Source organism: Planococcus citri, chromosome 3 (genome assembly GCF_950023065.1).
Source record: "Planococcus citri chromosome 3, ihPlaCitr1.1, whole genome shotgun sequence".
NCBI classification, from domain to species: Eukaryota; Metazoa; Arthropoda; class Insecta; order Hemiptera; family Pseudococcidae; genus Planococcus; species Planococcus citri.
This window is the reverse complement of record NC_088679.1, coordinates 3,439,858-3,465,770: the sequence shown is the minus strand read 5'-3', so window position 1 is coordinate 3,465,770 and position 25,913 is coordinate 3,439,858. Positions and strand designations below refer to the sequence as shown.

The following is a 25,913-nucleotide window of genomic DNA, read 5'->3' as shown; positions in this document are numbered from 1 at the left end:
TGGACTACTTTTCATGCTGAGCAATACAATTATTAAAAAATTGGGATGGCGTTATTTCATGAAGTCGGTTTAAAAAAATCGAAATTTTGCGAAAAAATGTGATATTTTGATTTAAAACACGAAAAAAAGTTTTGATTGGTGAAGTTGACTCATTTAACTCTTGAATTATTTTTACGCATCCGTTTGAAAAAGTCGAAAAACCTTTTCACTCGAAATAAACTCATCACAAAAGAATCAAAATTTGAAAAAATTCGATTTTCAATTCCAATCATCAAAAAAAGTTTGAATTTATTCAGTTGTCTTATTTTGACCTCTTTCTGAGGTATTTCATGAAGAAGTTGATAAGAATTACGTACACTCATGGCAAAAAAAAATAAAATTCGTTTATTTTTTGAATATTTTTAGTTTTGATTTTTTTGTGATAAGTTCATTTCATCAAGTGAAAGGGGGTTTTCAACTTTTTCAGCCGATACGTAAAAATAGGAGTCAAATGGGTCAACTTCGCCAATCAAAACTTTTTTCATGTTTTAAATCGAGAAATTGCATTTTTTCGCAAACTTTCAATTTTTTTAGATCGACTTGTAGAAATAATGCCTTCCCAATTTTTTAATATGTTGTTCAGCATAAAAAGTTGTCTATGTGTGATGAGCAGATATGCCCTGACTGCCTATGGTAGTCACTATTGTAATTATCTCTGTGGTAGTATTTCATAGAATACCTAACTGGTTTAGAGGTAGCGGGGAAAGGTTACGTATGTAAAATTACCGCGATCCTGGGTCTGGACCAGGATGGCGAAAATCACCTTCTTCACTACCTGTGCAAGATCTCGAGCTCTCGGTACAGTGGTCAACTCTTGACTATCCCAGGCTTCGGCCTCTTTACCTTTTAACTTGAATTATTACCCGCTTGTTCGGTGTGAATTTGTGTCAATTTAACGTAACTCGCAATTAGATTCAATGAATTACCGCGTTTTATGGCATTTTGGATCATATTCTATTCGTCGGCCATAGAATTATGTACCCAGTTTCAATGATATTACGATATAGAATTCAGAGTCGTCGTAGGTATTTAAAAAATAGACCCCTTAATTGGAGACGATTAATGTGAACAGTTGGGTAAGTGTTGAAACACACTCCATTAATCACATTATCGATGCTTTTATTGCTAATAATGTAGAAGCGTCTCATAAGTAGAGCAATTTTTCGCATATATCACCTACTTATGAGCAGAGTAAGAGTTAAAAATTAGGATTAGATAATTTTAACTTGGCCCATTTCGTTAACCAGTATGCCAGAACTTGCTCCTGAGTAAATTCGTTCCCTGCTTAACGTAATCTAGAGCTAATCATCTATTTTATGATATTGCATTAATTAGTCTTATGTTAATTAATACTCTATACCTTGCACAACAGGTTATTATTGCATTTCATTGATATTTATTTCATCAATAAATCAATATGTAAATTGTTGTCTCGTAATTAATTTGTTAATTATGAAGTTCAGAAAAAACTAGTATGTATAGTGTCCTAGGATTATTGAGTTGCCTATTTAACCAGTTTAGGCATTGGAAGATTCTCACCCCCTGAGGAGATATTTTCCATTATCATGCATATACGAATCATTATTTCTATTTCACCTATTACCAGTAATTCCTTATATCACTATTACATATGATATATTTTTTTTAGATGCCTATTCTGAGAGTTGGAACGATATGAAAACTACATTTTGAAACTTTTTGAGCTAATTTTCGTACGAAAAAAGTGGAAACACTGATTTTTATGATTATTAGCAAAAAGCATTTCAAACCTCCTTATCTATTGGAAAAAGTTATCCACTAATGAAATGGATACATATACCTATCTACTTATTTCAAATTCACTGAAAACTTTGACACCCCCTAGCAGTCTTTGAAAAAGGGCTGGAAGGCTTTTGCGCCATTGGTCATCCTTTCAGAAGGTCTTTTCGCACAAAAAATTTAAAAAAATTCGCCGACTCCCCCCCCTCTCCACTCTTTGGTCGAATTGACGTGAAATAACTCAAAAATAATTTCAACTGAGAAAATAAACTTTCTGGATGTGATTTAAGTTCTGAAAGCAAATTTGCAGGGTCGCGAAAATCTCCAGAATTGCATCAAACATCGTTAAAATTTGTTGAAATGATATAAAAAATATTTTAAAAAATAATCTACATAATTGCAAAAATTATCGAAATTGGGGCGAAATTTAAAAAAAATGTCATAGGTATAAGTTAATTATTGAAAACTACCAATTATTGGCTGAATACCAATTAAGACTCATGCAAACAATGAAAATGACTCAATGTAGGTGTGAAATCACGAATGTACTTATGTAGGTATCGAGAAAATTCCCTGAAAAACATGGAATGTAAAACGAGCAGGAGAGAAAGCAGGACATCCGTTTCATCTTCACTATCTTTGAAGAAGTAATCTCAAGTTGGAAAATCGAGTTTGGAAATTTTTTGAGCACTTCCTCCCCTCATCTCATCCCTTACAATGTTTTCGGGGGGGGGGAGCAAATATTCACTGATTCATACAAACCAAATGCGCTTAGAACTTGAGAAAAACATCATAGAGTGGTTACTTAATCCTTAATTGAAGCATTTGAAGAATTGTTATGAGAAATTTCGACTAGAGGAGTAGGCGGGTTCTGCGCCAGGAATGAAAAAATTGTTTTTTGTATGTACTTTAAAGAGGAAGTTTTCTAACTGCCGGGATAATTTTTGTACCGAGTGAAGTCAGATTGAAAGGACATGCAAGAATACACTACGAGCTAAAACTTGAAGCAATGAAGTAGGTACCTACATTTTTTTGATTTTTGGTGAATTTTAGAAAATTTTTGGGACAAAAATAGAAAAAAAAGAACATTGAGTTTTCCCGAATTGAACCAGACAGCTGAAATGTGAAATGCACCCTTTATACCCATGGAATCAATGGGCAGCAGTTTTGAGTCCCCTATTTGCAAAAAAGTGGCGCTGGTAGCTCCTCCCCCCCCCCAAGTTGAAAGAAATTACAAAAACGAAAAAAGTTTTTCGTCGATGAAGATTTTTTGTTTCTGCTTCAGAATTTTTCTAAATAATCCCCGTTTTCAAGAATCAACTCTTCGAACCATGAATTAAAGTGTAGAAAGAAAATTTCCTACACATACCTAATAATTTCATTTTTTCTGGTTTCATATTTCATGAGAAGTGGGGGAGGATGAGAGGGGGGCTTCCTGGTGCGACCTATTTTTGCTAACATGATTGGAGAAATTTTGCTCATGAAACCCGACAACTTTAGGGCATTTATGTACTCAGAAAGCATTAATTTAGCTCTGGAGGTGTCTCTGGAGAGGAGATATGTGTGCTCAAAAAAAGAAAGTTTCTGGAAAAATTATGACTTTTTATTGCTCCAGGTCTTACCCAAGATATTTCATGGAAGAAATGGCCCAGTTCGAAAGAATAGTATTCAAAATTCTGCGTCCACCAAGGCTATAGCTGTCAATTCCATGACCACGTTTAAGATTGTATTATTGAGCAGTTTAAAACTTGCAAATACATAGACATACCTAATTTTTAGGTGAATTCATGTTTGGAAAATTTTTTCCTCTTAAATTATTAATTGAGCCAAAAAATCGAATGATATAATTTCTGGAATTGGAAAAATAAGGGAAATATCTTGAAATGCAGTGGGGCAAATTTTCTGGTCATTGCCTTACATTTTTAAAAATCGAGAAAAATCGCCAAAAACTCATAATTCATTCCAGAATAGGTACGAAATGTTTAACAAGAAAAAATTAATTAAATAGGTATGAATTTGGCCAAAAATTCGATATTCGCAAATTTTTAATCGTTCAGTGAAACTCAGAAAATGGTCTTGAGACCTCAACCTATTTCTCAGATATCTGATAGAAGTATTTCTATATCAGCTCTAAAATTTAACGAAATTATTTATTCGCCAATTCCAACCAACAATGCACAAACTCTCCCCTCGAGAGGCAACCCCACTCCTGAAATATTTTCTGAGTGGCTATCATTTCAAAACGGAGGCCTCTTCTGAATTTGGCCAAAATTAGTTTCTCTCGATGGCAGACTTTTGGACCCCCTACAATAAGCGTTGTACATAATTCCAAAAGGCATAATGCATTTTGAGATATTTAGGCTACGTATGTCAAAAGGAAAAAAATTTAAGACAAATTTCATTTGATTACCCGGTAATCCAAGTTTTATCCTCTAACCTTGGTATTTCTCTACACGTAATTCATAATTCGAAACTCAGCCAAAGAAATTTCAACTCGTCGATCACAAATGACACACCTTTACTTCATAGAAGGAAAAAAAATCATCGTATTCCATCTCAAGTTAAAAGGTTTTCCCAATAAAACACCAACGAATAACATAATCTACCAACATACTCGTAAGTCGTACATCTGCGAAACGAACTTCTTCAATTTTCTCACCATCATCGTTGGTTTTATTTTTCGACGACATATTCGTCGTCTATCGCCTTATCGTATCGATATGCGAGCTTATCGCAGTAGATACGAGCTGGAAAAATTCACTTCGAAATCAAAAAATAAACTGGGCCAGCAGGAGGAGGGATCTTTGAATAGAAAAAAATTCCACCATTGAAAAAGTTGATTCGCGTTGGCGTTATAATCGTACAATATTATTATAATGTACGAGACCTAGTCGATGAATTAAAAAGTAAATACTACAACGCACAATTGGTCGTATTCTTACAGGTTTTGATTTGTATTAATGCGCGGCTCGGAATTCTTTTATTATATCATGTTGCTTATTCGTTTAAATTGACCTTAAACTTTTATACGCTTTTCTAGCTGATATAAATACGTACTGTATTTATCGAGATAGAGAGTTATTTTCACGCCGCGCCGCGTGATACTTTTTCAACTTACTCGAATAAGCGAATAAAGCCGTTATAATATTTACATAATGAAAGTACCTAATTTTGCATACTTATGTGCAACAAACGGCGGCGCGCAAGACGCACGGGGCGGAGTTTGATCAATAAAATTAACTTTAAACTTTTCTACGATAATTTGCTTTGCCATTTTATATTACAGTATACGATACCGTAGTAGAGCTTACGAGTAAGTATATATATATAGCTTATAGCCGCCTAGCCAGCCGAGAAGCAGATGCAAAATCAAATAGCGCTATTTCGTATCGCTTCGTATCGCATCGCCGAACATGACGGCAAAAATAAGCGGTTTTTCAAACGAGAAACGAGTCGCACTTCTTAATTAAAGCGCCCAACAATTACTAATTGAAGTTGAAACGGAGGTTTTTTTTTGCGCTGCATACTCGAAACCTAATATCTGCGTTTAATTTGCTCTATTTTTTGCTGCCAGACCATAATGTTACATCTATAGCAGACATTGATGCTAATCGTACATATATACTTGTTGGAGAAATTTTCTCTCTTTATAATCGCATTTTTGGTTCTATAGAATTGGTTGTTTGATTCGTTATGTTAATTTCATTATCAATCTCACGATTTGCGAACCAAAACATTCTAAACTCGAACGCCCGAAAATTCAGTTCCAAGATCTGAGTAATATTTACGCTCTCTCCATGAACAATTTATCAGCTCAGTCGGAATTGGTGGGTTACAGGGTTCCCTTGTAAGGCAATGGGAAGTTGGATTTTCATTCCTGGCGCAGACCCCGCTCACTTTTGCAATCGAAATTTCTCATCAGAATTTTTAGGACGCTTCTACACAAAGATCAGAAATTTATTCTACGACACTTTCCTCAATTTCTAAACGTTCCTCGTCATCGTACACAAATCACAAGAAAATCGTCGGAAGGTGGGGGGGGGGGGGTAGTGACAAATTGCCAATGTCCTCGTCCCCGAGTCGATTGGTGATGATTTCAAGGTAAGTATTCTAGTTTCACTGGAGGCAATTTTGAATCCGAACCGGCACTAAAAGATTTTGAAAATGTGTGCCTAAATCGATCAAAAGGTTCACAAAGATGGCAAATCCAAGTTTATGTGCGCTGAATCTCATCTTCACCCTACTTAAAGTGTTTTTTTTCGAAAACTGAGTAGAACAAAAAACTTCCAAAATGAATAAAAAGTATTGCAAATAAGATCAAAAACCTGAGAATAAATCGAAAAAATTATTAGGAATAACAGAAAGAGGTGAGCGGGTTCTGCGCCAGGAATGAAAAATTTGAATATTGCTTCAGAATGATTGGAAATGAAAGTGATTTTGAAAGTGTTTCGTCACTCTTCTCTCTCTAACAATAATTTTTTCTTCATCAGTCCCACACTCCGGTTCCAAAATAGACTGCGGACTTCAGAATTGTCCAAAAGTAGTTCCTAGGTTCGCAAAGTGTTATTCGCACAACGGTTAGGGCTGTATTAGTTGGTATTATAGTCGCCTTCTTGGATTTCCCGTCGAATATACGATACCTACATCAGTTATTACAGAATAAAATGGACTATGAAAAAGGGAAAAAAAATGTTTTGTAACATATGGTTGAAAAATAACGTTTTTAACGCAGTCCAACCCAGCTCCAGTTTTTTCCCACATCTGTTGTATTTCGTCGTGGGACTTTGGAAAAAAAACACACACACCTACGAGTGACGGTTAAAATAATAATAATGAAGAAGCAGGGAAAAAAAAGGGGTGTATCCGAAATTTAATTCTCCCAGCAATACATTTGTCAATAAGCACGTTTATATTTTTATCGGTAGTGACGCGTATTGATCAGCAAAACTGTATACTATACGAATAGGTAGGTTAGGTTAGCGTAGTATTTGTGCAATGTGCCAGAGCAACGCAGCGCCAGGCGTTAATTTTGTATATCATTTCTTCAGCTTTATTGCCAAAATAAAAATATTATATAACTAGCATTAAAAATACGCTATACGCTGTAAAGTTTACACCGTAGTGTAGGTAGGTACCTACCTAGTTGTACCTTAAGACCTATACACAGAGTTAGCTACCTATAGCGAGGAGGTATATATACACGCCACCGATATTTTTAGTTTTAAAGCGTTTACACTTTTTAATGTCTGCCTAGTTATGAGAGCTTTATTATGGTGAGTTAGCGTCGCGTGAGACAAGTTCGCACTGCTGCTGTCGCTTTTTTTTTTATCACGAATTCATTCGAAAGGTCAAAAACATTTTTACTAACGATCGAGGTGATCTAATAATTGTAGGGGAAAATTTTGAAACGGATGAAACTAAATTGAGATTAAAAAAAAAAAAAAAAACAGTAAAAAATACATCATCAGCCAAATTTTCAGGTGTAAAGTGGGTTTTTTGATTTTCGATGAATTTTTGAAAATCGAAGAGTCAAAAATGCAAAAAAATAAATAAATAAATAAAATTTCACCAAATTGACCTTAAAATCTGGAATTTATTGTTTCCTACTTTTGACCTCTCGAATCAAATAGCAACAGTTTGGAACCGTTCGGAGCAGTTTTGGAGCCTCTAGCACATGTTTGACACCTGAAATTTCCACAGAATTTTACTAATTTTCACGTGCCAATTCAACTGGGGATGGTTTCAAGCAATTCTGAAGCCTCCAGCCATATTTTGGCATATTTTCAAGAAAATCACGAAAACAGTAAAAATAAACTTTTGCACGTTTCAACGTGATTTTAAATTTTGGGTGATGGTGTATTTTTGCATGCTCTTTTGATCAAGCGTTGTCCAGTTTTAATCGATGCAGGCTCCAGAACGACTTCAAATTGCCAACAATTTGCTCAGAATATTTAAATTAAGAGTTCAAATGGGTAGAATCTTGTAGGAATTTCAACTCTCAAAAATCTGTTGGAGGCTCCGAAATTACTCAAAACGATTTGAACCATTTCCAATCAATTCGGTCGTTCAAAAATTTTTCTAGTGATTCATCTTCATTTGCTGAAGGTATTTTGGGCACTTTTTATGGCACTTATTGAAAATCTGGAATTTTTAAAAAGTTAACAGAGGCATCAGAACGACTTGAAAATTTAAAATTCGAAATGCCTGAAATTTCTAAAATGTCAGTGGAGGATCTACAATTGCTTGAACACCTCCAATCGAAGAATCCATTCAAAATGTTTGAATTAAGGTTCAAAGTAAATTTTAGTGATCTGAATTCATCTGGCAATTGCATTTTGTGAGCATTTCTACTTTCAAAGACTTTCCAGAGTCTTCATCGAACTGCTCAAAACTGTTCCAGCTCGTTTTCAATTGATTCTGACAAGGGAGGTGCCCCTGGTGACATGCACCGATTTTAATGATTCTTGCACTATTGGATAGAGGACATCAAACATAGTCTACCACAAAATTTTCAGCTGCTGAAGTTGATATTTCGATTTTTCAGAGCAATTTTTCGATTTTCACATAGCAATTGTGAAAATAGAAAAATCGCCCTGGAAGGGTCAAATATCAACTTCAGCAGCTGAAAATTTCACCGTGGGCTAGTCTCATCATATGTATTGAAATGCCCAAATAATATGGGAGGTTTCGGTATGCGACCTCCGCCGACTATTTTTGGCCAATTTTTCAAAATTGCAATGTGAAAATCAAAAAATTGCTCTGGAAGGGTCAAATATCAACTTCAGCAGCTGAAAATTTCACCGTGGCCTAGTCTTATCATAAGTATTGAAATGCCCAAATAATATGGGAGGTTTCGGTATGCGACCTCCGCCGACTACTTTTGGCCAATTTTTCCAAATTGCAATGTGAAAATCAAAAAATCGCCCTGGAAGGGTCAAATATCAACTTCAGCAGCTGAAAATTTCACCGTGGCCTAGTCTCATCATATGTATTGAAATGCCCAAATAATATGGGAGGTTTCGGTATGCGACCTCCGCCGACAATTTTTGGCCAATTTTTCCAAATTGCAATGTGAAAATCAAAAAATCGCCCTGGAGGGCTCAAATATCAACTTCGGCAGCTGAAAATTTCACGGTGGGCTAGTCTTATCATAAGTATTGAAATGCCCAAATAATATTGAAGGTTTCGGTATGCGACCTCCGCCGACTATTTTTGGCAATTTTTCCAAATTGCTATGTGAAAATCGAAAAATTGCTCTGAAAAATCGAAATATCAACTTCAGCAGCTGAAAATTCTGTGGTAGACTATGTTCGATGTCCTCTATCCAATGGTGCAAGAATCATTCAAATCGGTGCATGTCACCTGGGGCACCTCCCTTGTGAGTTTCTAAAATAGGATAAATACAATTCCATGTCTCCAGGTCAATTAAGTCATCATCATTGAACTTTGACCCAGTGAGCTGTTCAGCTCTTCTGGGAAAATGTAGAAGAATTGCTCGCCGATGTATCATCAAATCTTTTCTTCGGTTTTCCTCCATTCCTCCTGCCAGTTGGAGTGTACTCTTTGACTTCTCGAGGGGACCGTTCATCAGGCATTCTGTCAACGTGTTTTCGCCATTTTTTTCTGTAATCTTTCACTCGTCTAATGATTGGCTCTGCTCCTAGCTCCTTCAGGATGTCCTCATTCCTTTTCCTATCTCGTCTAGTATGTATATCCTGCTGTGGCTCGCATGAATCTCGTTTCCACTGTGGTTACTCTGCTTTTTATATCCTTTCTCATTGTCCATGTTTCACTTCCATACAGCAGCATTGGTCTTGCCAGCGTATTGTAGATTCTTATTTGAGTTTCGGCTCTGACTTTTCATGGAGGTATGGCTCGGTTTATAGCTCCACTTACTCTCGGGAATTTACTGATCTTAAGTTGTGCGTCAACTTCTCCTTCATATGACAGCTCACAACCGAGATATTTAAAGCTTTTAACTTGTTCCACTGGCAGTCCATTTACAACGATTTTACTGCGTATTGGATCTTTCCCCTCGAAGCCCATCACCTTTGTTTTTGACGACGAGATTCTCATTCCATACTTATCAGCTACTTTCTGAAGGTTGTACATTGCTCTCTGCAAGTCATCTTAGTTGTCAGCAAAGACCGCCTGATCATCAGCAAACAGCAGGGTATTGACATGGGTGTCGTTGATGTCTAGCCCTTTTGGCTTGGTTTTCAGCCATTCTTGAATCATGTCATCAAAGTAGATGTTGAACAGACTACGTGACATTGGGCATCCCTGTCTTACTCCTCTTCCTATCTTCTTTGCTTCTGACTTGTTCCCAGATCTTATTCTTACTACATTATCTGTGTATATTTCTTCAATTAAAGCATACTATTTGTTCATTCACTTCGATTTTCCTCAAGATTTCAAACAACTTCTTCCTTCGTACTTGATCATACGCCTTCTCCAGATCAACAAAGCACATATGGGTCTCTAGGTTATATTCTCATCTCTTCTCCATCAGCAGCTTTGTTGCATATACCCCATCTATACATGATCTCCCCTTTCAAAATCCATTTTGGCATTCCAATGTTATTGGCTCCACATGGCTCTCGATTCTTCTCTCTAGCATCTTTGCAAGTATTTTGTAAGCAGCATTTAGTAGGCTAATTCCACAGTAGTTTCCTAGGTCATTTTGGTATCCTTTTTTGAAAATGGGTATTACAATTGCAGTATGGAAGGTTTTGGGTATGGTCACACCTGATAGTATTTTATTGTAGAAAGCAAGCAGTCTCTTCTTAATGGTTATTGTGGCCTTCTTGAATAAGTCTGTTGGTAATGTATCACTGCCTGGGGCTTTTCCATTTCTGGAGCTTTTCAAGGCTCCATCTAGCTCTTCCCAAGAGGATGGCTCATACTTGTTCTCCTCATGGTTTGCCACTTCAATTTCATTGTTGGGATCACTCCATAGGTTCGCGTAGTATTCAACCATTTTTTCACAGTCTGGTGGGGCAATGTTGGCTCCATGTACTTCATCTTCCAATATGCGTTTGATTATTTTGTACACTTTTGGTTTCAGTTTATATGTGTCCCTCTCCATGTTTGCCACAAACCTTTTGTATTGTTCCTGTCGTGTTTCTCTTATCATCTTTTTTGTCTTGTGGCACTGTTCTTTGTAGCTTCCTTTGTCTTGTTCCTCCCTTGAACTCATCCACTTCTGGAAAAGGTTTCGTTTCCTCTTCAATTCTCTTGATAGTTCATCGTTCCAGATTTTCAGCTTTTTGTGGTTTTGCTACTTGATCTTTTTCCTAGTGCCTCCTCTGCTGCTCTCTGTGCAATACTTTTCATGCATGCCCACTCCTTTCCTACATCCTCTTCTATTGGTAGGTATAGGTAAGTCTTTTTCAATGATTTCCATTCTTCTTTTGTACAGCCAGTTTGTTACTGAATTGTTTCATGAGTTGATGTTGAACTGCATCTGTCTACATTCAGTTGTCTTTCCTATGTTGTTGACTCTAATGGCTGCTTCGAGGAGATGGTGATCTAATCCGATGTTGTAGCCTCAAAATACCCGCACATCTAACATTGTCTTCTGGGCATGGATGTTCGCCACCACATAATCAATTATTGACTCTTGGTCTCTAGCTGCCCAGTGAAATTTTAATTTTTTTCCTTTGTCTCTTGTCCTTTGATTCGTATAAATTCACCAAAAATCGAAAAATGCGACTAAACGTTTTAAATTTTGGGTGATGATGTATGTACAGTGGAACCTCGATAACTCGAAACTCTCTAACTCGAAAACCTCTATTAGCCGAACCAACCTCCATTCCCCTTGAAATCTCCATAACACTCAATGTTAACTTTACTCGGATAAGTCGAAATTCACTACACAAACCAGTCATAACTCGAAGCTAAAATTTTGCCAAAAAAGCAAGAAAACCTCTATAAGTCGTACGTTGTCGAGCGTTTACCTCTATAACTCGAATATTTTTCAATTCATACTTCTATCTTTTATGCACTTACATAGCTCAACTGTAACTCCAAGCTAAACTTTTGCCAAGAATAGTGAGAAAGCCTCTATAAGTCGTACGTTGTCTGGCGTTTACCTCTGTAACTCGAATATTTCAATTCATACTTCTATCTTTTATGCACTTACATATCTCTAAATTCATTCATTTTGTAAAACCTCTATAACTTGAACTCTCTCAAAATCTTACCTGCATAACTCGAAACTGATTATCTCGAAAACCTCTATAAGCCGAATGAATGACCATTCCCCTTGGATTTCGAGTTATCGAGGTTCCACTGTAATTATTACTGTTACATTTATTTTTGCATGCTCTTTTGATTTAACTTTTGTCCAAAACGACTTTAAATTACCTACCTACAATTTGGTCAGAATATTTAAATTTTAGGGTTTAAAAGGGGTCAAATGTTGTAGGCATTTCAACTCTCAATTCAGTCAGTCATAAATTTTCTAGTGATTCGTCTTCTTTTGCTGAAGGCATTTTGGGCACTTTTTATGACACGTATTGAAAATTTGGAATTTTCAAAAGGTTTCTGGGGCACCAGAACGGCTTGAAACCATCTTCAGTCAACTCAACATGTTGAAATTGAGATATGAAGTAAATTTTGGTTTTCTGATTGGATTCGGTGGAAATTTTGATATAGGGCATACTGCCTCCATCGCCTAAAGGGGGATGATTTTGTGAACCCCTTAAACTGATAAGTTTGGGAATGTGTTATTTACGAAGGGTAAAATAATCTAAATAGTTAGCAATTTGTCATCAATTAAATGACAGATTTATGATGACAAGTTAGGTCTTTGTATCGAGCTCGCGCCGCGAGCTTATTATTTAAAATAGGGAAAAATGCCGACAAAGATCTTAGCCTTTGGTCACGTGACTATCTTAAAAAACTATATATACAAGTAGTCCGCGGCATTTTCTCCACTTAGTTCCGTTTCCTGCAGTAAGATGGTTCTTCGTCATTTAGTAATAAGTTTTTATTTGTTAACACCTCGCGTGTGAAATTTATTTAATTTGATTTAGACAATCAATTGATCCGATGATCAATTGTATTGGAGTTCTTTTCGGTAGTTTGAGGTGTAACCGGTCACCTGTAAATTATGCGAAGTGTTATGTGAAATCTCGTCTAGTTAAGGTGCCATCGTCGTCCTTAGTATTAGTAGGACCCATGATAGAGATGGTCAATGTGGACAGTTTTCAGGTAAATGTTGAAGCGCATTTATCATCAAGGTAATTGGCTTATTACTAATTATTGTTATAGGTAGGCATGTGGAATCGGAGAATTCCATGCCTACCTAATTTGTATCAATGGTGTTTTGCATGACTTCATCGTGTATTTTGTGTATAGGTTTCTTATTTTTCTACTCGTGAGCATTCCCTAAATAGGAGGAATGCTACGAGGAAATTAATTAAGTGCACTCGGTACTAGTTATAAATTATGCATTTTACTTCCTTATGACGGATCGTAGTAGACGTAGGTTACCGATGGGTAGAACCGAAGTCCTATGTATAAATACGTTATAATAAATTCTTTAAATTGTATTGTAGGTTGTCTTTATTTCAACACTCAATACATAGATTTTTGCATAGTTAAGTCAGGTTATTGGTTAGATAGAGAGTCTTGAGCTATCCAGGCAAATAGGGAAATATTCACCCCCTAAGGTGATATTTCTAAAACTCACTAGCATAGGAAAACAAATAATTCCTCCTCTCCCTCTAACCGAGGCGTCTAGGCCAAACTATGTCAATTTCCATTTTCAAAAATTGTGATGGAGGCTACGAAACTGTTCTTAACAATTCAAAATTGTGTTCAAAAATTTTTTTGTTTTTGTTTTTTCGGGAGGTGAGGAATGATTAAACTCTATTTCAGCATTGTAGGGCGATGTGATAAATTTTTTAATTTTTTTTCACATTTTGGACCCAAATTTGATTTTTTTAAACTAGCCCAAATTGAAAGACTGCACTCACATACCTAAAATTTTGACTAATGATGCATATTTTCATGTTCTTTTGATTAAGCTTTGCCTGATTCGAAAAATTTAATTTTCTCATCAAATTTTTTGTTTACATTTAACTGAAGGAAAAATTAAATTTACCCCCCCTTCCCATATATTTTCCTCTCAAAAGAGCATTCGGTATTGAATTAAAAAAATATATAATAAGTATGTAAAGGGATTCGCTCGCAAAGTTTCAAATATGCAATTCAAATCTCTCATTTTAAGCCTTCATAATTAAATTTTTTGCTGCCATTTCTCTCGTAATGAAATTTTTTCGTGATTTATTTTTACAAAAATTGATCCTTTTTCAGGGTTGTTCTGTTAGAATGTAAAAAATACCGCTAATATACCGTCGTCGCAAAAATAAATCAATCAATAAAGAAAACTAGATAACCCGTTTTTCGCGCATACTGCGCTCCTCTTCTAGACGTGAATTGTTCATTTTGAAAATTTTGAAAGTATCTTTTTTCGCCTATAATTCCCAAAAAGTCTTGCTTTTTGCTAACATTGTTATTGTTGCTTTTTGCCGGAAATTGTGAAAGTTTATGGCTGTTTTAATAATTGACAGAAAAAAAATTGTTTCAAAGCAAAAATTCCAATAATTGTTACTTTTTCATCAAAAATAACCCAAAGCGTAAATTGTTCTCTAAAATATCCTGAAAAGCATCACTCTGTCATCGCTTTATCATTCATTAAAATAATGTCCTACTTTTCTACAAAAATTGAAAAAAAGTATCAGCTTTCTTATAACAATTGCCTGAAAAGTCATGGTTTCATTTAAAGTTGGCAAAAATTTCAAGTTTTAGGCAAAATTGCGAATTAGGCTACCTACTTATCACTTTTTTAGCAGAAGTTGCTGAAAAATTCCAAAAATACTTGTTTTTTTTCCTACAGTTGAAATGAAACTAACACATCGGATTGGATCTAATACCACATAACTGAAAATTTCAAAGTTTCACTTAACTTTGACCTGGAACTTTTTTAAGCTTTCTTCAAAACTGCGAATGTGTCAAAATGTATTTTATGGCAAGCTTTTTCTAAGCAGACTATGAGTACTCTAAATATTGGTTTGGTACTGGAGAATACTTCAATAAAATACTTACTTGACACAATTTTAGAAATATTCCAAGATTTCCGAGTCAAAAATGCAATTAGGAATTTCCTTAAAACGTGATTCTAATTTTGTCAAGGACTCACAAAAAAAATTCAACCCCTCAGTTGAAAAATCTAAACTCCTACATATAACAGTAGAGATTTTCCCAAATAGTCCGAAACTTGCATAAGTTGATGAAAAAGTGAGATGCTAGATAGGTATAACCACTCCAGAACTCAAAAAAATGAAACCATGGTTCCAGGATTAATTTTGATACCCAATGTGCTAAAAATAGCACTTTTTCATGTGTACATCAACACCGTTGTTTTTCTGTTTTGAGCTATTTAAAAACTTTTTAAAGCTCCCTTCAGAAACTTTTCAACTTTTGATAAAAACCATCACAACTAAAGTTTAAAAGCTATTTTCAAATTAAAGTATTATTGAGTAGTAGAGAATACTGATTGTATGAAGCTTTTTCATGTTTTTTAAGCTTTAGGATTTCATTTGAGCTTTCTTCAAAACTGCGAATGTGTCAAAATGTATTTTATGGCAAGCTTTTTCTAAGTAGACTATGAGTACTCTAAATTGGTTCGGTACTGGAGAATACTAATTTTTTATGTCATATCTGAAGCTTTCTAAAAAATTTTCAGCTTTAAGCTTTCTTCAAAATTTCACGAATATGGTCAAAAAGTATTTTTTGGCAAGCTTGATATAGGTAGACTATACATACTTTAAAATATTCATTGGGCACTGGAGTATTCTAATTTTTACATCATATCTGAAGCTTTTTGACCTTTTTTCAGCTTTAAGCTTCCTTCCGAATTTTGCGAATATGGTCAAAAAGTATTTTTTGGGGAGCTCTTTTTAGGGAGACTATACATATTTAAAATATTCATTGGACACTGGAGAATTTTAATTGTTCTTATGAAGTATGACGCTTTTTGAACTTTTTAAAGCTTTAAGCTCCTCCATGACTCACCCCACAACCTCACCAAAAAAATAACTCCAGATTCAAACTCTACGACCTCGAAAACATATCAATCGACATATCACACAATAATATAAGAAACATTTGACATTTGAGCTTTTTTGAACTTTAAGCTTTTTTCAAAACTTTACGAATATGGTCAAAAAGTATTTTTGGCAAGCACATTCTAGGTAGGCCATACATACATTAAAATAGTTATTGGGTACTGAAAAATTCTAATTGTTTATGTCATGTATAACGTTTTTTGAACTTTTTCGAGCTTTGAACTTTTTCCAAAATTCTACAAATATGGTCAAAAAACATTTTTTGGCAAGCTCTTTCTAGGTACACTATACGTACTTGCCCGACAAACCACCTCTACACAATATCGAGAAAAAAAAGGGTCGAGTTGACTCAAATTTTGAGTTGAGTTTGGCCCGATTCGTTTCCTTTTCATCAGTTTTTTCGGCATAAAATCGACCTATTCTCGAACATTATCGGTATAAAATTGACCCAAATTTACCATCAAGCATATTTCATATTGAGCATCGCCACATATTTTGTATCGATAATTTGAAGAGTGTGTGTAGTTTTTCAGTTGATTTTTCAACACTTTTTTGTGATTTGATGCAAAATTGATTCAATATCTGTGTCGATGGTTTTGAGTACATTCTATCGACACATTTTTCTGATCAATTTTGTGTCGAGCTTATGAAAAACGACCTTAAATCTTCAGAAAATTGCTCTTCATATTCTAGTGCATATTAATGCAAATACATAATATTATATTGTGAATTGATATTTAAAATGATTTGATGGGGAAAATCCCTGCACCTCGACTCTTTTTCGACTCAAAAATTGGATCTAGATGACCCCTGAGAGCGAAATGTTATAACACTTCTTTTCTCCAACATTGAAGTTTTTTGAAAAACTACTTATAGTTTTTGCTACACACTTTATCTGCGAGTAGTAAATTGATGTCAGTGATGAATAATTGATGTCCATTTTTTATCAATTTTGGAATCATAAAATTTTGAAGCGATTTTCATACTATTTTCATTTCTCAGCAAAAATGAGTCAAAATCAACTCCAACTTCAATAAGCAGAAAAAATTTTATATTTTTAAGGAAAAAATTGATGAATATTTTGTGTCAAGTTTTGACTATTTTCAATTTATCAAAAAATCGATGAAAAATTGATTCAAATTTTGAAGCTTAAAAAAACAATTGACTACAACAGCACAAATATGCATTAATTTTTAATTAATTTTCACGCCATTTTCATTTCTTATTTCTAAGTGATAATTGGCTTAAAATCAACTTCAACTTTTATGTGCTAAATTAATGTCTATATTCAAGGCAAAATCGATAGATATTTCAAATCAAGTTATCATAGTCTTATCATTTTGACAAAAAATTGGTGAAAAATAGATCCAACTTATGATTTAAAAAGTAATCAATTTTACTACCATTTTGCAACAATTTTGAATCAATTTTTGACATATTTTAATTTGAGCAAAAAATTGGTAAAAAATCGATCCAACATTGAAATTCAAAAAAAGGCATTGATTACGATATCACAAATTTAGAACAATTTTTAATCAATTTTCACATCATTTTCATGACTTGGTAAAAATCGTCCTATATTTGACTTCAACTTTTATATGCATAATTGATGTCTATAGAGAAAGAAAAATCAACAAATATTTGCAGTCAAGTTTAGGTCTTCATCAAGAAATCGACCTAAAATCGATTTGAATTTTCATCTTGAAATCGTTGTCGATTAATGTACTCCAATAGAGGAAGATTTGGGATCAAGTTTTCATCAATCTTACTTTTTGTTTAAAATTGTTGAAAACTATCAGTCGATTATTTGTATATTTTTTGTCGATTCTCAAAATCGTCAAAAAAATGATCAAAAATATCCGCCGATTTCTACTCGATCAAAACTCGACCTCAAACTGAAAGTCGAGATGGTTTGTCGGGTGCGCGTATACATCGACACAGTCATTTATACTGCCTTGAACTTTTTGAGCTTTTTGAAGCTTTTCAAAGCTTTAATCAGAACTTTCCAAAGTTTTGATACCACAACCCCACCAAAAAAATGACTCCAGATTCGAACTGTACAACCTCGAAAACATATCAATCGACATATTACACAATAATATAAGGAAAATTTGACATTTGAGCTTTTTTGAGCTTTAAGCTTTTTTCAAAACTTTACGAATATGGCCAAAAAATATTTTTTGGCAAGCACTTTCTAGGTAGACCTCTTACGTAATTTAAAATGTTTATGGGATATTGAAGAATTCTAATTGTTTCTGTCATGTACAAAGCTTTTTCAACTTTTTCGAGCTTTAGGCTTTCTATAAAACTTAACAAATATGGTCAAAAAGTATTTTTTGGCAAGCTCTGTCTAGGTGGACCTTAAGTACTTTCGCGTATACATCGTCACACTTGTTTATACTGTATCAATTTTTGAGCTTTTTGAAGCTTTTGAAAGCTTTTTTCAAAACTTTTTGGACTTTTGACCAAAACCTGCACATCTACGGGTCAAAAGCTTTTTTTTGAGACATCGTCGAACAAAATCGGTTCGGCGGTTCTTCCAAACGAACGATCACAAAAAAACCACCTTGCTATTAATATATAGATTAGGTTGAGCTTTTTTGAGCTTTAAGGCATAACTTTTTTGTAAACTTTTTTTTGACATTGGACTTCTTTCAATGCTCTTTCAAGGTATAATAGACGTATAGGCTAAAATCAATGGTTAAAATCAATTATTGAGCTTTTTTGAGCTTTAAGGCACAACTTTTTTGTAAACTTATTTCTTCGACATGAGACTTCTTTCGATGCTCTTTCAAGGTATAATATACGTACTTCTCTGTATACATTAAATGCGCTAGATACAGGCTAAAATCAATTATTGAGCTTTTTTGAGCTTTAAGGCGCAACTTTTTGTAAACTTTTTTCTTCGACATTACACTTCTTTCGATGCTCTTTCAAGGTATAATATACGTACTACTATGTATACGTCGAATGCGCTACGTAAAGGCTAAAATCAATTAATGAGCTTTTTGAGCTTTTTTGAGCTTTCCGGCGCAACTTTTCGAACTTTCAATGAAAACCTGCACATGTACGGGTCAAAAGCTTTTTTTTGGGACATCACCCAGCAAAATCGGTTCAGACAATCCTGAGATCTCAGAGTCAAAAGAATTATTGAGCTTTTTTGAGCTTTAAGGCGCAGCTTTTTTGTAAACTTTTTTCTTCGACATCAGACTTCTTTCGATGCTCTTTCAAGGTATAATATACGTACTACTATGTATACGTCAAATGCGCTACGTAAAGGCTAAAATCAATTATTGAGCTTTTTTGAGCTTTTCGGCGAAACTTTTCGAACTTTCAATGAAAACCTGCACATCTACGGGTCAAAAGCTTTTTTTTGAGACATCACCCAGCAAAATCGGTTCAGCCGTTCCTGAGATCTCAGAGTCAAAAGAATCCGGTCATAATTTTAATATATAGATTTAATACTTACTGGCTGGAAAACGAAGCAGCGAGCGATGAAAAAAAAACAAGGAAATTGCGATGATGACGTCGAGCTACTTGTAAAATCGTCGGTGCTTTTTTGCTGCCTGAATACCGCCGCGGCGCATTGTTTTCGTCGTAATATTCGTTAACCGGAGAACTTATCCCGGGAGCAGCTCTGAAAAATATTTCGAATATCAAATTATCTCAACAAATTTATAATAAAAACTAATTTAACCTTAAATTTCGCGTAATTCTTTTTTCGACAAGTTTCGTCTTCGTCGTTGGCGGCGCGGCGCAACGTTTATGCCAAAAGACCGAACAAGGGGGGCGGAGACGATGAAAAAATACGCGCTGATTTGTAAAACTTACTACGTCTTTACAAAGGGCTAATAAAGTCACGTAAATATCTCGCTAGAATTTCGTCTCTTTTCAAGATTTCTTTCTACTTCTCTCCTCCTCGCATCAGTTCGTCGTCTTGCATTCGTCTTTTAGTTACCTACTTCTGTGTATATACAATACGAGGGGGCAGGTAAAAATTACACTCGTTACATATGCTCGAAGAAATACTCGCGCCGACAAGAGACCTTTCGGCTTTCTTGTTCCTCTGCTACACCGGTAGGTAAGCTTTTTTTTGAATAATTTAACGTTCAACGTAGCAAGGAGGTACGTACTACGTAGATATATACTCGAGTATTTGATTACCTCTCGTGTCCTCATCTCATCGTAACCTATTAGGCTCCTTTTGCTTTTCGTTCCTGTTTCTTCATCTTGTAGTACACATTACATCCGTTTGAGACTATTTAAAACGATGTAGTTGTATTTTTGTCAGCTTTAGTCGTGTTTTACTAGCTACGATGTGCATGCGAGGAAATATTTACGATGAAAGTGAAAGTATAATACTTGATGCAGCATTTCTCCTTTTTGAAAATACAACACACGAGGAATATTTTTTATACTATCAAAATTTTGAAAAGACATGCTAAATTTAAAGAACATGTCCTGAAAACCTCGTAACCTAAAATTTGAAGAACTCAAGTTCAAAAAATTTTACATTTCGTGAAAAATTTTAAAAATTGATTTTAAAACAGGTTATTTTAAATTTTTTTCATTTTCAAAAATTCACCAAAAATCCCGAGATCAAATTTGATGATTGAAATTTTAGTTACCGAGGTCTTAGGACATGTTCTTTTGATCTAGCTTGGTTTCATGTAAACTGGAGAGTGGGAGTTGAAAACGTTCCCTTGACAAAAATTGGTAGAAATCAAAAAAAAAATAACAGTCTTTGTAAACATCTCAACATATAGTTTGAAATCGTGTGAAAAAATTCCTCACGTGGGTAAAAAATGAGACATCATTTCGATAAAATCGTCAATCAAATTATAATCCACATTCGTACATAAAAGTAAACCGAGCATACTCCTCCCACCACCCACACACCTGTGTATAAATTCTTTTTCCTATCGAGTCAACCAACATTCAAGGTTAAAATGCGGCTTTCACCGCATACCATACACATTGTTAACGTGCGTATAAGACGTATTCAAAACCCAAAGCGACGATATCGGTCACAGATAAAAGGTGGAAAAAAATGCCTTCATATTAGGCCAGCAACGACGGCGCACAAGCTCGACGCACAGTAATGCTAACAAAACCTCTAATGGAGGTACTTTAGAATTACACACACCTGTACAATATTCCAGATAATATTGATACAAGATGCGAGGTAAACGATAAAAGACCTTTTACGCCATCATTACCTTGAATTTTTTGCCTCGGCTTCTTCGTGTGGCTCTTTTTTGGTAGAATTTTTTTATTTTTTTTTTGCTCTAACGTTTCAAAATTCGTTACATTTATGTAATACTGTGGTCGTGTTTCTTTTTTTTATACCTTATTAAAAAAAAAAAAAAAAAAAAAAACTCAATCTGTACAACCAACGTTGAAATGCTTTCGAAAATTAATTTTCTTAAAATGATTCGTTGCCGAGAATTCAATCTTCAATCTTTCAGACGTATTCGGGGCTCGTAGTACGATATAGAGACCTACAATGTGGGTCAGATGTCGAAAGATGAAAAAATTCATCAATTTTTTTCATTTTACAAGACGTCGAGTCGAGGTCAAACGCAACCCACGAATTCGACGGAGGAAAAAATTTAGCTTTTAGCTGTTTTCATAGGTAGTGAAAAAAAAAAAAAAAAAAAAAAAAAGGTTATTAATTAAAAATAAGTAAATTAAAGCTTCCAGGCATAGTAGTAATTGACGGTTCAAAGCTAGAAAAAATGTAGGGTAAAAATAATATGAACCACCGAAGAAATAATTGTACGTTGCCAACTCAGCCTAATCCTATTGCATTTTATATTTTTATACTTCATGCAGCAAGATCAAACAAATTTTAAAGTTTTTAAAAGTCTAACAAAATTTTACAAAATCATGTAAAATATAAGTACTGGTACCTGACCTTGTAATGATTGTAGTGGTAATAGTAAGGATATGAGACTGGGGTCATACGCATTGCCATAGAGAGAATGACAGGAAAATATCTCCTAAGGGGTGAGAATTTACCTGTGCCTAGTTGCATATCACTATGCAACTAATATTACACCATCAACCATACACACTAATACCAATCACGTAATTTATAAATAATTTACGAGACAACATTCTTAAACCATTTATTGATGTTTTAAATACCAATAAAATAACCTAATAAGTTGTGCATTTAATAAAACATTAATTATCGTAAGGATAATTAATGTGGTAATCATAAACAGGTGAATAGACCTAGATTTACGTTAAGTATATTAAGCTTTCACCTCAGGACGAATCCTGGTCTAACGATAGTTACATGAGCAGAATTAGAGTAATCTATTCCTTAACATCTAATTCATTCATAGCTCAATGTAGGTAACGTAACTGCACCAGTAATCGGCAATCCAAAAATGGGACCCAGTAATCGGCATAATTTTTAAAACAGTTGTAGAATTGGTACTATTTTAGCTAGCGCTCCAAAAAATAAATTAAATGAAAGCTGGAACTGATAATTTATCATGTCAATAAAAATTGAAACTATCCATGTTATTATAGTTCTATAAAGAAGTCATTTGTAATTGGTCTGTGATTCTTATCATTTTGGAATGAAAAATTATCATGACAGGAAAAATCAGGTGGTGGGATAACTGCAATTAGACCAAGTAAGTAACTTTTTTGAAGAAATCATCATGTTTTAATCAAATTGAGATACCTTTCTGCGTCCATTTATTTCAAAAAAATTACCAATTTAAGCTCTTTTCAGTTATTATTTGCTCAAAAATGAATTGTTGATCACTGGTACCTATAATACAGTTTTGGACCAGTGATCGGCATATCTACTGCCGATTATTGGTGCAAAAGCTGCTTCGGAAATTATCATTTTTTAAAAACAAATTGGTGTTGAATTTAAAATATAATTTTTGCAAACTGTAGAGTGAGAAAAAACAAAGTTTTTGACCAGTAATCGTCATAGCATTCATTATTATTTATTTGGTGTAATTTACTGATCAATTTTGCTCAACTCATGCTGATCATTGCGTCACTAGGCTGTTGATTATTTCCATCTTATTTAAAAAAAAAAAAATTTAAATTCAGGTACAACAACAACCTATCTAAATTTTTGCATTTGTTTTTCATTTCTTTTTTTCTGAAATAATTTTTATTTCACTCATTTGAATTTATTAGAAAAATTTCAGCAGTGTGTATAAAATCCCATGCCAAATCCCATGTCCAATCACTAGAACAGGTTTGCCGATAACTGGTACAAAATCAGTCGATTACTGGTACATATGAAAATTCATGTTTTTATACTAAAAAGCTTCAGTAATTAATTAATTTTGGCCAAAACAAACCTGAAAATCATTTTTTTGTGAACCCAAGTGCTTAAATTATGCTTTAAAAGTAAAAAATCTGACAATCCTTTCATTATTTCTAAATAAAATGCCCTCAAACTTAAAAATTTGAAAACTCCGATTCTTGACTGCCGATTACTGGTGCAGTTACGTTAGGTGCAAATGCTCCGCTACATTGAGTCATTTCTATCATTTAATTACGGTATAATTATAATTAAAATGATGATCGTTTGGAGCGTGTTTCAACACTTACCCAACTGTTCACATTAATCATCTCTTTGGGGGCTCACCAATACTAGGCCCAGCGATGATTATGAATAAAATCTCTGAATGCACTTTCAGCAAGTATACTCTCCTATGGTCGACAAATAGGAGGCATACCAAAGTACCGATTAGACACGACGTTCAATTAGAAACATACCGCGAATATCGTTAATATACACAAATTTAACCGAACAAGCGGGTAATTATTGAATTTGATTAAAATGCAAAGAGCCACGAGGGCTAAAATAACCAACAGTGACTACATTACTAAGAGCTCGAGATCTAGCAAGGTAGTGAAGAAGATAATCTTTGCGATCCTGGTCCAGACCCAGGATCGCGGTATTTCTCACGTAACCTTGTACCCTCACCTACAAACTGGTTGTTCTAATAATAACCACCCTAGAGTAAATTACATTAGAACCACCACAGGCGGTTAAGGCATGTCTGCTCATCACAACCTATTATGTATAATACTTCAATAATAATGGAAATGATGAGATCTAATATTTTGTGTATTCTATCTGTGTTCTAGGTAAGTTTTGCGGACCACTTTGAAATACCTACTGCATTGTACATATATGTAACAGTAGAGATTAAAAGACATGATTATACGCTGATTTGAGAGAGATGCCAGGTAATGATGCACTTTACTTAGATATCCTTTAATGAAAAATACACTTTTATAGGGCAGATTACCCAAGTGTAGGTTGATCTTTGTGTTGAAGTTGCTCTTTTTTATGAGAGTGAACGAAAGAATGTTTAAAAATGAATGAAAGAATGAATGGAAGAAAGAGAGAATGAAAGAAAGAAAGAAATAGCAGACAGATGATAAACACAAGAAAAGACAAAAAGACAAAAGGACTAAAAGACAAACGGACAAATGGACAAAAAGATGAAAAGACGAAAGGAAAGGATGAAAAGACAAAAGGACAAAAAGACAAAAGGATGAAAAGATGAAAGGACAAAAAGATGAAAAGACAAAAGGATGAAAAAACAAAATGATAAAAAGACGAAAGGACAAAAGGACAAAAAGACAATAAGACACAAATAGGGCAAAACGCTCTGACGTCACACAGTGTATAAATGTTTGTGAATCTTGATTCCCCTTACATTCTGTAGGGTTCAAGCTGGTGATTGTTCTGTCCACTTTGCAATTTGATAAGTCCAGAACTTTCAAACCATCTCAGGGACCCCACTATTTTATAGCTCAAAACTGTAGATAATTTTGTCCTCTTTCCAATGGTACTAAATTTTTTGAAATCCAGACGAGTCTTCCTCGAGGAAATTGACTTGACGAGCTAAAAAAGTTATCCAATTTAACATATTGTTCTGTCCACTTTGCACTTTGAGGCGACAGAACGTTTAAACCATCTCGAGGACCCCATTATTTTATGGGTCTAAATTGTAGAGAATTTTGTCTTCTTTCCAATGGTACTAAATTTTTTGAAATCCGCAAAAGTCTTCCTTGAGGAAATTGACTTAACGAGCTGAAAAAGGTATTGAATTTAACATATTGTTCTGTTCACTTTGCACTTTGAAGTGACAGAACTTTTAAACCATCTCAAGGACCCCATTATTTTATGGCTCTAAATTGTAGAGAATTTTGTGCCCTTTCCTACGGTACTACATTTTTTGAAATCTGCAAAAGTCTTCCTTCAGAAAATTGACTTGACAAGCTGAAAAGTAGAAGTGAACAGCATTGTTTACAGCTAGACTTGTAAAGTTTACCCTACGCATGTATGCAATCTGAAATACGCGTTTTGCCCTATACAAAAATACAAAAAGCAGAAAGGTGGAACGATGGAATGATTGGATGAAAGATTGAATTAATAAAATTTTCAAAAATATGCTGGAGGCTCTAGAACAGCTCAGAATTCACCATCAATCAAAAAATGCACTTTATCATCTAAAATTTCAGCTGCTGATATAATTTTGCATTTCGATTTAGCTTTTTGTCCAGTTCAAAAAAAATTGTCTGCCAGCTGGAAAACGTCTATGCAATTTTCGCCAGTCTTAAAATCGATTTGATTACGCCATGCAAACATAAGTGCTACAAGCGTAAAATACCTACCCGTTTGCAAACATTGATACGTTTTACGTTGTGGTAGCTCCATATTCAACAGGCGCTTATAAGTACTATTTACAGCATGTTCTGAATGTATGGCTATGGCTTCTTCATAACGAATATGTCGTTAATACATATTGCTCGTGTCGTTAATTATTCACTATACGGATTACGAACACGCGGTAAATTTCCAACAAAGACGATTATTTTGATGTTTATAGGTATTATGAAATTAGTTGGGAAATGTTGCAGTATATAGGCGATGAGAATTTGAGTCTGTCTAAAAGCAAACTGGTGAAGACAAAAAAA

At 34.5% G+C, this 25,913-nt stretch overlaps 2 protein-coding genes and 1 long non-coding RNA gene across 8 annotated transcripts in view; 2 read left to right on the top strand and 1 right to left on the bottom strand.

The window, feature by feature from the left end:
- LOC135840888 (5-hydroxytryptamine receptor 1-like) overlaps nt 1-21,680 on the top strand; it is a 919,288-nt gene extending 897,608 nt beyond the window's left edge. Inside the window, exon 5 of the transcript XR_010557794.1 lies at nt 21,571-21,680. The gene's annotated coding sequence lies outside the window, so the exon portion shown is untranslated. The remainder of the gene's footprint in view (nt 1-21,570) is intronic.
- LOC135840889 (uncharacterized) overlaps nt 1-25,913 on the bottom strand; it is a 402,381-nt gene that overhangs the window by 201,090 nt on the left and 175,378 nt on the right. The window contains exon 4 of the long non-coding RNA XR_010557795.1: nt 19,405-19,572. This is a non-coding gene — a long non-coding RNA (uncharacterized LOC135840889). The remainder of the gene's footprint in view (nt 1-19,404; nt 19,573-25,913) is intronic.
- Nucleotides 1-25,913, top strand: part of bma (SCY1-like protein bma) — a 390,878-nt gene that overhangs the window by 193,533 nt on the left and 171,432 nt on the right. The gene's annotated exons all lie outside the window — the stretch shown is intronic.